We start from the raw sequence: 13899 nt of genomic DNA, 5'->3' as shown, positions 1-13899 counted from the left end.
GGTGAGGCACTGGAATGGGTTGCCCAGGGAGGTTATGAATGCTCCATCCCTGGTGGTGTTCGAGGCCAGGCTGCACGGAGCCTTGAATGACATGGTTTAGTGTGAGGTGTCCCTGCCCATGGCAGGGGGGTTGGAACTGGATGATCTTAAGGTCCTTTCCAACCCTGACTCTTCTATGATTCTATGAAATTGTGCTCCCAATGGTGCTGAGAGCAGGAATAAAGCAGAAATTCCCTCCAAACAATTCCTAATGAAAACTGTGCAGTTAATATGGAGCATTATAACAGGGAGACCCTGCTACACTGGAGAGGACACCCAAGGTGGGGGGGAGGGCATCACATGTCTTCCCAGCTGACTGCTGAGAGAATTTTCCCTTTCCATTATCTCTCTCTACTTCAACACTCATGCCTTGCTGCCACCGATACAGGCTGGTAACAGCAAGTGCTGTTTGATAAGATGATAGCAAACATGGCATCCTAACTCAGGATGTGGTTAGGACTTCCTCTGAGAAAGCTCATACATTGAGGCACTTGTCTTCACAGTTCATCATTGTTTCAACCATCTGATTCACAAATGTACTGAGCGCTTCTCAGGAAAGGACTCATGAGATGTGCAGCCCAAGTTAAGATCAGGTCTTTAAAAGAAGCTTTGCCCCCCTATGTGTTATAAAAGAAGACAACCCATGCTGCCAGTTCTACTGTGATGCTTGTGGTGAGATCCCATGATGTTACAGAAGTGCAGACCTACTTCCTTGATGCAAACAGTGATGTCAGGTCCCGACTGATGAATGTTTTTAATCACCTTTATCTTTAGATGTACCCAGTGATTAAGACTGAGAAAGGGACTGTACATGCTTGCATGTGAGAGATGATGCTCTGTGTGGAGTATCTGAATATGCATATCAGCTTCAATTCTGTCTGAAGAGCTCCTTAGCCCTGCCAGAACTCACAAGTCAATCCAGCTAAGAAAGATACAATTTCTTTCTATCTTTTCCAACTGCTGTTGGAGATTCACTTTGGCCAGAGTCCCAGCCAGTGCGAACCCAGACATAGCACTGGGAGCACACAGAGATAGAGAGTGAAGAGTGTCCAACTTCCCAGCGCCCTGGAAGCCAGCTGCAGGATGTTTATTAGCTGTGATGATACACGGGATAGAAGTGAAGATGACTAACAAGCCTTTCACTTGACGTTGTAGCTGAGTGTCTCATAACCAGTAACATTCAACTGCCTCTAGGCAAAACCCTCCATCAGTCCCAAAGAGCAGGCAGTGCAGTGAATGAGTAGACTGAAGCTGGGACAGAACATTTCTCAAATCATTTGCCATTACAGATTTCCACCCCTGGTGCTCTGAGCTCTAGTACACAGCTAGCAATGCCCTTCCTCCACATCGTTATTGGCTCGACAACCTCTAACATAACTCACCCATTACACATTGTCTAGGGTTTGGCTGTCATGGCTATAAACATGTGAAATAAGGCGAGATAAGAGATTACCCAGATTATTGGCAGCAGTAGAAGCTGTAGAGCAACCTTGGCAAGGCTGCTTGTGCTATCTGGAAGAAAGCTGAGTGGAGAGGAAAACAAGGCCCTGCCTGTACTGGGGGCACAGTCCTTGGCACCCTACTAGGATAGCTTGACACAGGCTGCCATCACCCAGGTTTTATGACAAGCCACCCTTTCAGCTCAACAAGGCTCTGTACAGGCTTAAAGCATCTCCCCATGTGCAACATTTGTCAATGGCAGGGCCCTGCTGAACATTTAGATACGCAAGGGAGTTACTAAAGCCTAAGGAGGCACCACAAGGCATTGGGACCTTCTGCTTCATCATATGCTTACCCTGAGCTGGCAGCAAAAAGGGTTTATGCTAACACACTCCACAGCTCCTATTTGCAACAGGCTTGTTAGAAAGGGGTCTGGTCTTTTCAGAAAGGGAGCCCAGTGGGTGCTCAGAGAGCTGGAGGATGCTCACACGTTATCTGCGCTGTGGTAACTGATCACGTATGTGCTCTCACCCCTCTGCAAGGGAAGCACATTCATCTAACCCTCTTCCACTGAGGCTTAACATAATGTGTTTTACCTCATGGCTGCCCTAGGCAAAGTGCATGAATCAGTCAGCTATTGCAGCACAGCTGACATGTAGGGACTCAGCCATGTGTCTCAGCCCTCTGGGCTAACTATTGTCACAGTGTCCTTCTTCCTGCATTTATCTCGGCTAGTTTGTGACCCTGTGTGGTTGGGTCACAGCAGATTTACTTTGTGCCTTCCCTTAGCAGGGGGAAGCTCCCATTTGTTTCTCCCTATGCAGTTTTCCCTTTTCTGGGCTGCTGTGGTTTAGACTCTCCTCTCTCCATGCAGGTTTGCTGAGCTTCAGAAGTGTTTTGTATGGCTTTACTTAAAGCCCCCATTGCTGAGCCTTTCTGTTCATACTCACAAATGTTCCTGTATTTCTCTCCATGCAAGTAATAAAGCTCTTTTCATAAGCAACCAAACAAAAAAAAATTAGCTTAGCACCAAAGCTGTTTAAAATAGATAAAGTTTAAAGCTTTACATAAAAAGTGGGGCTGATTTTTGCAGTTCCCATTGTACTCAGCACAGCATTTTGTCATTATAACTTAGGACTAGAGCAAAAGAACCTTGCAATAAAAGGCTGCCATAAATTGACCTTTTGTTGCAAATTCTGCCATTCAAGCATAAAGCAGCACGACAGGCTACATAAGCTGTGTTAAAAGTAGGTCACTGTACATCCACTGTTACCACGGCTGGTCCTGGCTGTGGTTTCTTGGTTTGAGAAGCAATATAGAATCATAGAATGGTTTGGGTTGGAAAGGACCTTAAGATCATCCAGTTCCAACCCCCTGCCACAGCCCTCACACCTAACATTAGACCATGCTGCCCAAGGCTAGAGAGCAGAGATAAAGAACCTTCTACCTCCTCCACAACTGTCTGAACTGTCACTGATTCTTCACTATTGGTCCCCTGAAACATTCAAACCATATCAATCTGTGCATCTCCAGGAGAGTGCAAGTGAAGATGGGTGAGGTGGTCACCCTGTCCCCTTCAAGGACTACATACTGTGAGTGGTGCCTGTGAGAGAATCCCAGATTTTTTCTCAGCATTGTCAACATTACTCAAGAGAAAGCGGAATCCAAGCCTCCAAGAGTCAACAGGATCTTTCTCCATTAACTGCAGTGGGATGGCTCCAGACATTACCTCAGAAAACCACCACGCTCCAGGAAAATGCTTAAGTGCAAAGCTCTGAAATGTCCGAGTAGGAGTGAACAAAGCTCAGGGTCAAATGTTTCCCTGACTCAGACCCCAGCCAGCATAATACAGATAATGCAAACCGAGGGAGTCACTGGAAAGCCTCAAGAAGACAATTATAACATCCATGTTTCCCTGACTGTCCAAGCTTATCTGACTCAGCTGCATTAACTGGCCCAAAACAAGACTGGATTCAAGATCCAAGCTCCTCCTGGATATTGACAGTGCAAGAGCACGTCCCAGAATGGGCAATCCCAATGCCAGCTCTGCCTTGTCCTCAGCTCAAAGGTTTCCTGTTAAATCTTTTTGCTCAGCAACAAGGAAGAGCCTTCATTTACTATCCTTGACATAAAATGACATGATAGACTGAAGAGGAGAAATCACTTCCCTTTGTGTCTCCATTGCAGACTTACACAGTGAAATAATACACAGCCTTTGATCCTGTTCTGCTTCTGTTCTGCACCATCTTTGCAGATGGCTGAAAAATAAAATACAGGATGCGTAGATTTAAAGACATTCAAAGTAACAGACTAGCTGGACTGCATGATTTATGTTGCATTATTCTTTGCACAATGTGACTTACCTCTTTAAGTAGACAGTCTGTCCACCCATCCCCTTCCCTGAGCTCCTGTTCAAAAGGGCTTAAACACTGTCACAGAGAAGAAACAATGGAAGCATGCAAGATGCTGGTACCCAGTCACCAGGGCAAGGAACAAAAACTGCAAGTTGATGGGGTTTACTTACTTATAGCACTGGATAAACATTGAGCAGGAATGTTCTTCCCAATATTTCTCTGCCAGTTCTGAGTGTATGGAAGTATGGTTCCCTATATTGAATTAACACAGGCCAGGAAGAATGGGTGGTCTAAGGTCCCACAGAGCTAGAACACCACAACTTGGTGAGGGACAAGCAACCAAAATCTAGTCCGACTGGCTTATCTGACATACAAGGTAGTGCATTCAATGTGCATTTTCTACCAGTTCTGAATGATGTGCAGCAAAATACATTGAATAACCTTTGAGATATTATATGCTGAAAGGGCTGTGGCCTGTACTGCACAGAAGACCCAAACCCAAACTGAGATTGATTTAAAAATGCTTTGCACATGAACTCTAAACTTTTTAACTCTCCTTGAAACAAGCATCACAGAATTTCAGCTATCTCTGTAGACCTCATTTTCTGAAGTGTTCATGCAGTCAAACTGTGTGATCACACACGTATGTATGTATAGATGTGCCCACTCCACAGAATCACAGGCCAGCTGAGCTTGGAGGGCATCTTTGGGGACCATCTGGTCCAAGCCTTGGTCAAAGCAGGGGCAATGAGAACAGCTTGCTCAGGGCTGCATCTAGTCAGGTTTTCAATACCTCCAAGGATGGAGACTCCACAACCTCTCTGTGCAACCTGCTCCAGTGTTTGACCTCTGAGCAGTAAACAAGTTACTTCTTATGTACCCACAGGATTCCCTATATTTCTATTTATGTCCATTGCCTATCTGGCAGTGTCACTGGGCACCACCACTGAGAAGTGTCTGCCCCATCTTCCTTCTGCTCCCCCTCCCCTCCATTCATGTATTCACACACATTGATAAGGTCCCCTGCAGCCTTCTCCAGGCTGAATAGTCCCAGCTCTCAGCCTCTTGTATGACCCTGTGCAGCCTTTTGCTGGACTCACTCCAGCATGTCCATGTATCCGTTGTAGTGGGAAGCCCAGCACAGGACCCAGCACCCCAGGGCCATCTCAGCAGGGTTGAGCAGAGTGGAAGCATCACCCCCCTTGACCTGCTAGCAGTGCTTTGCCTAAAGCAGCCCAGGAGGTTGTTGGCCACCTTTGCCACCAGGGCACATTGCTGCCTTATGTGTCACTGCTCCCAGGTTTATATCACCTGCAAACATGCTGAGGGTGCATTTACCCTCAATATTCAGGTCACTAATGAAAAGATTAAACAGTTCTAGCCCTAGTATCAGCACCCTTGATAGTGTCTCGCCTCCAGCTGGACTTTGATCTGCTGATCACAACCCTCTGGGCCCAGCACTTCAGCCAGTTTTCAGTCCACCTCACTGTCCATTTATCTAGCCTGTACTTCAACATTTTCTCTTGAGGATGTTGTGGGAGACAATGTCAAGAGCCTCATTAAAGTCAAGATAAACAACATCCAATGCTCTCCCTTCATCCACTGAGCCAGTCATCTCATTGCAGGAAGCTATTGGGTTGATTAGACTTTTGTAAGCTCATGCTGACTACTCTCAACTACTTGGGACTATTTGCTCCATCACTTTCCTATGGATCATGGTGAGGCTGACCAGCCTGTAGGTCCTCACATTCTCCTTGCCCATGTTGAAGACATGGCAAATACATATTTTCTACCAGGTATTCCTTGCTTCAGACTTTCCCATTGGTTTCAGGAACCTGTATTCCTGCAGGCAAATCCTACCAGTAAAGAACAAGGGAAAGAAGACACTGATTACTTTGACCTTTTCCTTGTCCTTTGCCACCAGTTTCCCTGCTCCATCCTCATCTCATCATTGCAGCAACCAAGGCTACCCCTGGCCTTCACAATGCTGCCCAGTTCTCCCCTGTTGCTAAGGGTCAGGTAGAGCAGAGTTCTTCCCTCTACTGGCTCCTCCACCACCTGTGTCAGAAGTGGGTTGATCAATGCACACAGCCTTGATTGTTTGTGCCCTGCTGTGGTGTCCCTTCAGCAGATACCAGGGTGGTTCAAGAACCAGCACCTGCAAACAAGAGGCTTCTTCCAGTTGTCTGCTGCTTCTTCCCAATGAGGTTATCTGTAGGAGACACCCACCACAGCCACTTACATCCTGACCCATATGCTGTCAGCTGGCTTACCAGCTCTCCCAAGGCGCAGCTACACACACTCTTTCACATTGCTCTCACACCGTTATAACTTCTGAATCTTCCAGTTGAGTTTAGAGAAGTGTCTGTCTCAAGCATTTGAGGTTCCTACTACATTCTTCATGGAAGTGTGTCTCCATAGGTGTGGGTGACGGACAGACACCCAACAGGATGCAGGAGCTACTCAACCCACCTTAGATGCTGTAAATCCAGTTATAGGACCCACGTAAATGGGGACCCAAGTAAAGGACAAAATCAGACTACATTATTTCTACTGTGTACAAAGCAGTTCTGCGTTTTTCATAGAAGTAGTGTGAGGCTTTGAACCTTCTAAAATAGAAAATATCTGAATGTTGCTCTCAGAAGAAAGGGACCATTACACCACAGGACATCCCAAGGGAACTGAGGGAAGAAGTGAGACGTTCCTTACACAGCAGGAGTCCAGATCATGAAGTCATTAACCAGTCCTATCATTGCCTGTACTTCCCGCAAGAATTCTAACTGAGCTACAGCCCCTTCAAAGTAATGTCTGGGCTTAAGGATTTTGTACTATCAGACAACATGAAATACCATCTATTGGATCATATACATCAGGGCTCCCATTGCAGAGTATCTCATGAGCACTGGAAGCTCACACTAATATCAGTTATATAGTTTCAGCACCACACAAGCTATTACTGCTTATTTGTTCTTCACTGAGGGTCAGTGACACACTTATATCAAGCTTACAGAGAAAGATGAAATAAAAAGCCCCAAGACTCTAAAAGTAAAGACACAGCTTTCACTTGCTGTTTTAGAGTTCTTCTTCTCAGATATAAACAGGAGGGAGAGGGAATGAATCCAGGCACTGGAGGAAGTCACAAACCACCATTCAAATGCTCTGGTGGCTATTGTTGTCAGTATGGTTGTTAGTTTCCTGGTGTAAACAACTTATGAAATACTATGAAAAAAATCTCCACCTGGATTTAAATCAGAGTTCCCACAGCTTGTTTGTGAATGTGAACTGCTTGGAATTGTTTTAAAGCTTACCACGATTTGCCTGCTTTCTAAATAAGCAGGAATGAGGAACAAAACCATCAGTGGTTACCTCAGGCAGGTATCTCCTTCAACGGGGCTACTCTAGTGCCAGTGTCTGACCTTGCCTCGAGGTTGCTGCAGGTCAGATGTAGAAGGAGCCTTCATCACCAGTGTCATGCAGAGCAGAGCTCAGTGCTGCTCTCAGCACAGCAAGAGCAGCCCTTCACCTCAGGAAAGGGTGACACAGCTGGCCCCGTGCCATTAGAACATGTCTAATTCCTTAGAATGAGAACCTTCTCCTTGAAAGGGTCCTTTGTTTCCATAAATTATGGGTCAAATTCCTAAAAGTGCAAATCTTTCTCACAAGTAACAGGAAGCCCTTGAGCTGGAGTCTCCAATGCAGCTGCAGCCGTTACCTGATCACAAGGATGTATAAGATCCAACATGCCCAAATACTTTTGAGAATCTGGACCAAGAGCTTGAGTTTCACTCATAAGAAATGGAACAAGGACTCCAAAGTGCTATTTTTCTAGAGTGCTTATCAGACCTAATCTGGCATTGTGAAACACACCAGCAGGACCAAAGCACCCCTTGTAAGTATACAGCAAAGAGTGGTCTTTGCTGCTTTTGACTTTACCCCAAATCTACAGCTACTGTCCAAAAGCCCAGACATTCTTGAGACAGATCTGCTGTCATTACACCCTGCAAAGTTTCTTGGTACCAACATACATGGTGGCTGGATGCCTCCATCAGGCCAGAACAGCGATTTGCTCGGAGTTTGTATGACAGAGGCCATCCTGCATAACTGTATAGGCCCTCCCCTCTCTGTTGCTCTGTGACCTGCATTAAACATCATTTCAGGCAGAAATAAGAGAGGCTGAAAACCAGCCTTCTAGGTCTGTCTTGTAAATGCAAGTTGGTGTCCCAAAGGGCTTTTACATTACCTTCAAGGGGACAACTGCAGGGTCAATGTCAGGAGATTTCCATCACCACAAATTCTCCTCCTTAGAAGATCTGCAGCTCTCAGTTGTTTGTAAAGGATTATTGCTACCACAGTCACAGGACATCTTACGCACAGATACCCTTTTTGTTCTTACTGCCAACATTCATGATGTCAGTTTTATCATGTGTTTCTATAAACCTGGTTTAGAGGAAGGCTTTTTTCCATACACAAACAAATATTTCAAGTATCAAACTTGTCTCCAGTAGAATATTGCATTTTGTCCTCCAAAGGATTCTTCTGATATGAGTCCCCAGAGTCAGCCAAAAGAAGTGAATAGAAGAAGTTATAAGTACAATGCCAGGTAATGTTAAAAAAAGATAGGAAAAACCTATGGAGCTGTTCTTTTCATTCACCCCCATTTTCCCACACTGCTTCCATATCAAAATGACAAGACTGTAGGATGAAATTCTAAAATGATATAAAAGAAATTCCACCCAAATTGAACCATTTGTAGTAGACCTGAGGCTGACCGGGCCTTTCTGGTGCTTCTTGCTAACTCAGAGGTGATCTTTCTCTTGTTGTTGCATCTGTGGGCTAGAAGAAGCTGCCGGTGGCTGCAGGCATCCTTCCAGGGCCGTGCTGGAGAACACTCTGTGGGAATGACTTATGTTAGCATCACTGCAGACACACGGTGTGTGACTGTGACACAGATGTCAGGTGAGAACTGCACGGTTACGATAAGCATCAGTACAAAGCCTGTAGCTGGCCAGCGTACCAGGAAACCTCTGCAGACTTACACAACCCTGTTTGTTCCAGTCACGTCAATCAGAACTGCCCTGGCTCAGGAGAAATAAAGCAACTACAGGCAATTATTTTCAAATAATAAAACTCCTAAAATGTAATTGAAGAAACTCTGAAGTCTGCTTTATTCCCGTATAAAAACAACATTCCATACATATCAGGGATTCATCAGAATTCCCCTTCCTCCCTCTTGCCTCCTTGTGAAATTTACTTTTAATAACTGTCAGCTTCCTGAACCACAAAGCTTGCTCTTCTGTTTTGCTATTATTCACTGGTGCAAAATAGAATGCTAAGGCAAGAAGAGAACACAGGTGTGTTTGTCCTGGGTCAGTGCAAAAGGAATTCGCATTCCAGCAGGAGTGGAAACACAGGCAAGGGTCTGATGGGTTCTTTCCAGCCTTTGCCTGCTGCAGTGGGAGGTCTCCTAGAGAGACTTGCCAAAGGTCACCAGCCAAAACTGCACCTTCACCTTTACCTCCTACTCCCATGTGCTGCCCACCATGATGGCTTATCTTGGACGGAATGGGATCATCTTCCTATTGTATGAAGTCATAGAATCCCAAACTTGCAGAGAACAGGGGAGTGGGAGGCATTAACCTCTGCAATTTCCCCTCAACAAACCATCTTGCTTCCCTTGCAACCAGAAACCTTATCACTGCAATCAGGGAGTAGGTGCTAGGGAGAGGTTTCAATGCCTTTCATCCTACCGATGTCTCCAAACTAGAAGCTTGGAAATAACACAATCCAGTGCAGATGTTGCAGTCAGCTCCCTCTTACTGCATTGCTCTTCTGATGAGGCCAGCAACCTCCTTTGTGCCAGGAAGGGAAATACCCTTATGGAAAAGTATGATGGCACTGCACAGAGGTGATGGGCCAGGTTTTTAAGAAGCATTGAGCTCACTGCAAAGGGAGATAGATACTGGAAGATATTATTCAATTGTCTAAATCATATCCATTTCCATGGCAATTTGGTGTCAGTTACCTTTCAAAAATCCCACTAAGCACCACTCCTTCATACCCTGGCTTTTAGCTAGCAATGGACAGTGCCTATAAAATCATGTTTTCTATGTGTGTTAGAAGAGGTTCGAGGCAATTACTTTGTTGAGAAAGTACAGGGAGAAATGAAGCTTGAGAAACTGAACCAAAAGAATTACACTTCGAACCATATAGAATTCTATCTAGAACATACAAAAATACTGAGAATATAGCGGTCAGCTCAGGATACAGCTTTCCACCCCCTCTGTTATACTTTATAGACTTCGCTATAAAACTCTTGTACAATTTCATTTAATACCCAACAGAATTATTTCCCAGATCCAACTCTCTCAACACACACAGTGTGCCAGTGCAGTAACAAGCTATTCCTGATGCAGGATGATGAGAAGATCCATCTTTGGTACTTACATAGTATCATACTGACCTGGAGTATTGACTACAGACCCACATCCCATTATGTCAGGAGCTGCACAAAGAGTAGAAAGAACTGGAGAGCAACCAGGGAGGACCCTTACAAGAGCAGGGAGGCAAACAGAGCACACAGTGCTTTTACAATCACATTGCAGTTGGGTAGAGAATGACCCCTTTCCAGTCCTGGGAGGAATAAGAAATGCAGTTGTGAGACGTGCTTCACCTCCCTCTCCACAAAACTGAGTACCCAGTGGTGACTGTCCTTCTCTAAAGGAAGTTTTCTAAGTCAAGCACATCTCCATAAGCCAGTCTAAGCACATAAAACACCTACCATGCATGCAAATCAGGTGTCCTCCTTGGTCTTTGAATGTGTGACCAGTGAAAGCATTCATGCTAATTCCTGGTCACAAACCTAATCTGAGATTATGACAAAATACAGTGAAGGAATGCCTCCATAGGGAATAGACAAATATAAAAACACATAGGAAAGACCTCTGTTTTTCCAAGTAAACCCAGCAGCTGGTATTCAACTACAAACATGGACCGACAGTTTATTATACTACTTATTATATAGTTTATTATACTCATTGCTTGACCTGACTACAGAGAACGACTACAGAGCTGTTTGAAACTGCCTCACTTAAACACTGGCATTTCTGACCACATCTTTAACACTCAGTCTCCACAACAAAAGATGTTTTTACTTGCTAAGGATATTCTTGCACATGGATCTGTTCGTCAGGAACATCCACAGAAAGTTCTCCCTATATATTGCAGAATACTACAAAACCAAAACCCAGCATCCTGCCAAAGCAAATGCTTGAAAACTGGCGTTCCCAGTGTATAGTTAAGATACTCTTCAAGGAAGTAGGAGCTCTGGGCTTGTACCCTTTCAGGTTGCCATTATGCTAAAGGGGAGAATCTTCCTCCTTTTCCCCAAATCACACTGCTGCCCAGGTACATTCGACAAAGATATGAGTGTATTTGACTCTAGGAATGAACAGGAGCACTGACCTGGGCTCCCAAACAACTTAATGCCACCATTTTCAATCATCAGTTGATTTTAAGGTTCACTTGACATTTGAAGGCACACGAACAGCCTGAATAAAGACTCAAATTTAAGTGTTTTAGGTCAGGATTGGGTGGAATTTAAGTCTGGTGTAGCTCTATATATTTGATAGGAACAACTCAAATGTTGATTGCTAAATGTTTGCAATCTCTTTTTCACACACATCAAGGAGAGATTTGGTAAAATAATTAATAAAAATGTAAGAAATCCCCCCAAAAATCCCAAAAAACAAAGTTCAGAAAAACGAAATCTGCTCATGAACAACTCACAGGTTGTTAAGTCAGAGACAATAAGTAATTAATGGAGCTACTCTGTGAAAAATATGACAGGAGCCATAGCTTGAATTATACCACGGATGCCCTCAAATGCTTGATTTTTATCCAGCTAGAGCAAAACACTCCCTGGTCCTTTAGTACCAGAAGACAAGGGGCTGCTTGCAGATAGAAGTGAGCTGGACCATTGTGAGAAATCACAGCCTGCAGGGGCAAGCAGAGCAATTCAAAGGTTTCCTTTGGTTTTCTTCCTGTCCATGAGCAGGCTGGTGGGCTCAAAAGAACATGCAGCAGCCACTGAAACACAGCCACACGAGTTGCCCTTCCCTGACAGCCAGGGTGCAGAGGGCTTCTGCCTTCTGGAGAAGGTCCAGACACTTCTTCCTGCTTCTCCCATGTCACTGGGAAGTCCCACACCTCCAATTTCCCCCCTTTGGGAAAGCCCTGAAGAAACCCAAGTCTCAACGTCCCAACTATAAAACAGAGTGTTGCAGCCAGTGTGCCTGAGTAGGTGTATGCATGACAGGAGAAGCTCAGAGATTGGGGAGGAGAGGACTGGGACAAAGGCAAGGTAAGTAGGCTGGCAGCAGCAAGACTGGGCAGGCCCAACTGCAGTGAGGGTATGGAGTTCAAGCAGGGTGATGCAGAGCAAGGTGCAGGTTCTGGCCTCCTATAGACACTGTGTGGTGGCACCAGGGAAGAGTAAAGGTTCCTGAGATACATCAGGGAGAGAAGAGCCAAGTCAGGATCATGGTCTGAGAGCAAATACCTTCTAACAGTTAGTGCTTTGACAAGAAGAGGATGATCTGGCAGTGGTGGTGGTTCATGGGGAACACAGTGGACTCAAAATCTTTTAAATACCTTGCTATAAGGTATTTAAAGGCATCAGCAGTTAAACTTCAGACCATGTCTCAGATTCCCTTTTCCTGGCATTATCATTTATAGACATTTTTAAAACCCACCCTTAGGTCCGTCACATCATCTATTAGGGTATAGGGAAGCATAGAGGGAGGGATCCATCATTTCCCTGCCTGCACAAGGCTCATCGGGGATCAGAAGTATTAACCCAAACTATCTAAATGATCACTAACTCTCCAAGCAACATTTCTCCTTCCATGAAGAGAGTTAGAGTAGTCAAAGGGCAAAACCCCTAAATCCATTAATACAGAGGCAAGCTTTTCTGGGGGTGCCTTGCCCCTCAGAAGCTGTTTTGCTAAATCAGGCATTAAAAGGAGAGAGAAACCTGCTTAACCAAAACTGCCCAGGTGATGGTTATCTGACCATCTCTTTCTCTGCTTCACACCTGTGCTGACCAGCAGCAAGTGGACAACACGGACTACTTCCACAGAACACGTGCCACCCTGCAGCGTTCTGCTTCTAGTTCCCAAGCAGTAATTCAAAGTGGGCCTTTCCCACTTCATACCCCATGCATTAAGGCAACTGCTGGCCTGTGCTGGTTTTGCTCTTTATTTCCTGCGTTTTCAGCAGTTTGCAGAGTTAAAATACACTCAATTGCTTAACCAGGGCCACCATCTGGAACACAACCAGGATTAAGAAATCTGCATTTTGTGTCTTTCTGAACAAAGTGCCTTTAGGTATCCTGAGATAACACATGCCTTTTCAGCTCTGTGTCAGCAACAGCTTTGTCTCACCCCCTTCATATTTTTGTTTTATTATGAAATACATTCAAACAGAACCCAAAATCTTTCCAAAGCCAACAAGGAAAGGATTTCTTCCTCCGATTGAAGTGGAGTTAACAAAGTTGTGATGAAGCGCTGCGTGCCGAGACCTGCACAGAGCCAGCAATGAGCACGTATTAAGATGAGAAGAGTCATTGTAAAACTCAGGGCAAAGGGGCTGGGCCCATCCTTCTGCATACTGATATGTACCTTATTATTTCAACAGCAGGCAAACATCAAGACCAGATTGTTTACAAGTATGTGGCAGTAAACCTTGACGGTATTTTGTTTCTTCTGTAGTTAGTGATGAGAGAGCAAATGATTATGAAAAGCAACTGAAGTACTTCTTCCCAGATCGGATGATTCATAACTCCTTGTTGATGCTGTTGTCTCCAAACCAAAGGTTGTTGAAGATGGTGAGAGGAGGAAGGAGGAAGAATACAAAAGACACAAAGAAGAAGTGATGCGGTGCACTTGTAGCAATCTCTCTGCAATCCTGAGCCACCCCTATGTGCATTCCTTAAGTTGCACATGAAATGAGCACACAGTCTGAGACACAGGTAGGAACAGGAGTAAAACAATAAAAAAAGTACAAAACA

At 44.8% G+C, this 13899-nt stretch overlaps 1 long non-coding RNA gene across 1 annotated transcript; it reads right to left on the bottom strand.

Annotated features, from left to right (window-relative positions):
• Window positions 1-189: 189 nt before the first annotated feature.
• LOC133266511 (uncharacterized) lies at window positions 190-10090 on the bottom strand. The gene is made up of 3 exons (XR_009742433.1): window positions 8603-10090; window positions 3843-3884; window positions 190-3737 (listed from the first exon to the last, which is right to left on the bottom strand). It is a non-coding gene; the product is annotated as an uncharacterized LOC133266511 (long non-coding RNA).
• Between the last annotated feature and the right edge of the window lie 3809 nt (window positions 10091-13899).

Source organism: Pezoporus flaviventris, unplaced genomic scaffold (genome assembly GCF_033815535.1).
Source record: "Pezoporus flaviventris isolate CSIRO_AGI_PZ_B2104156 unplaced genomic scaffold, CSIRO_AGI_Pfla_v1 ptg000007l, whole genome shotgun sequence".
Taxonomy (NCBI): domain Eukaryota; kingdom Metazoa; phylum Chordata; class Aves; order Psittaciformes; family Psittacidae; genus Pezoporus; species Pezoporus flaviventris.
The sequence above is the reverse complement of the archived record's forward strand: the minus strand, read 5'-3'. Positions and strand labels throughout refer to the sequence as shown.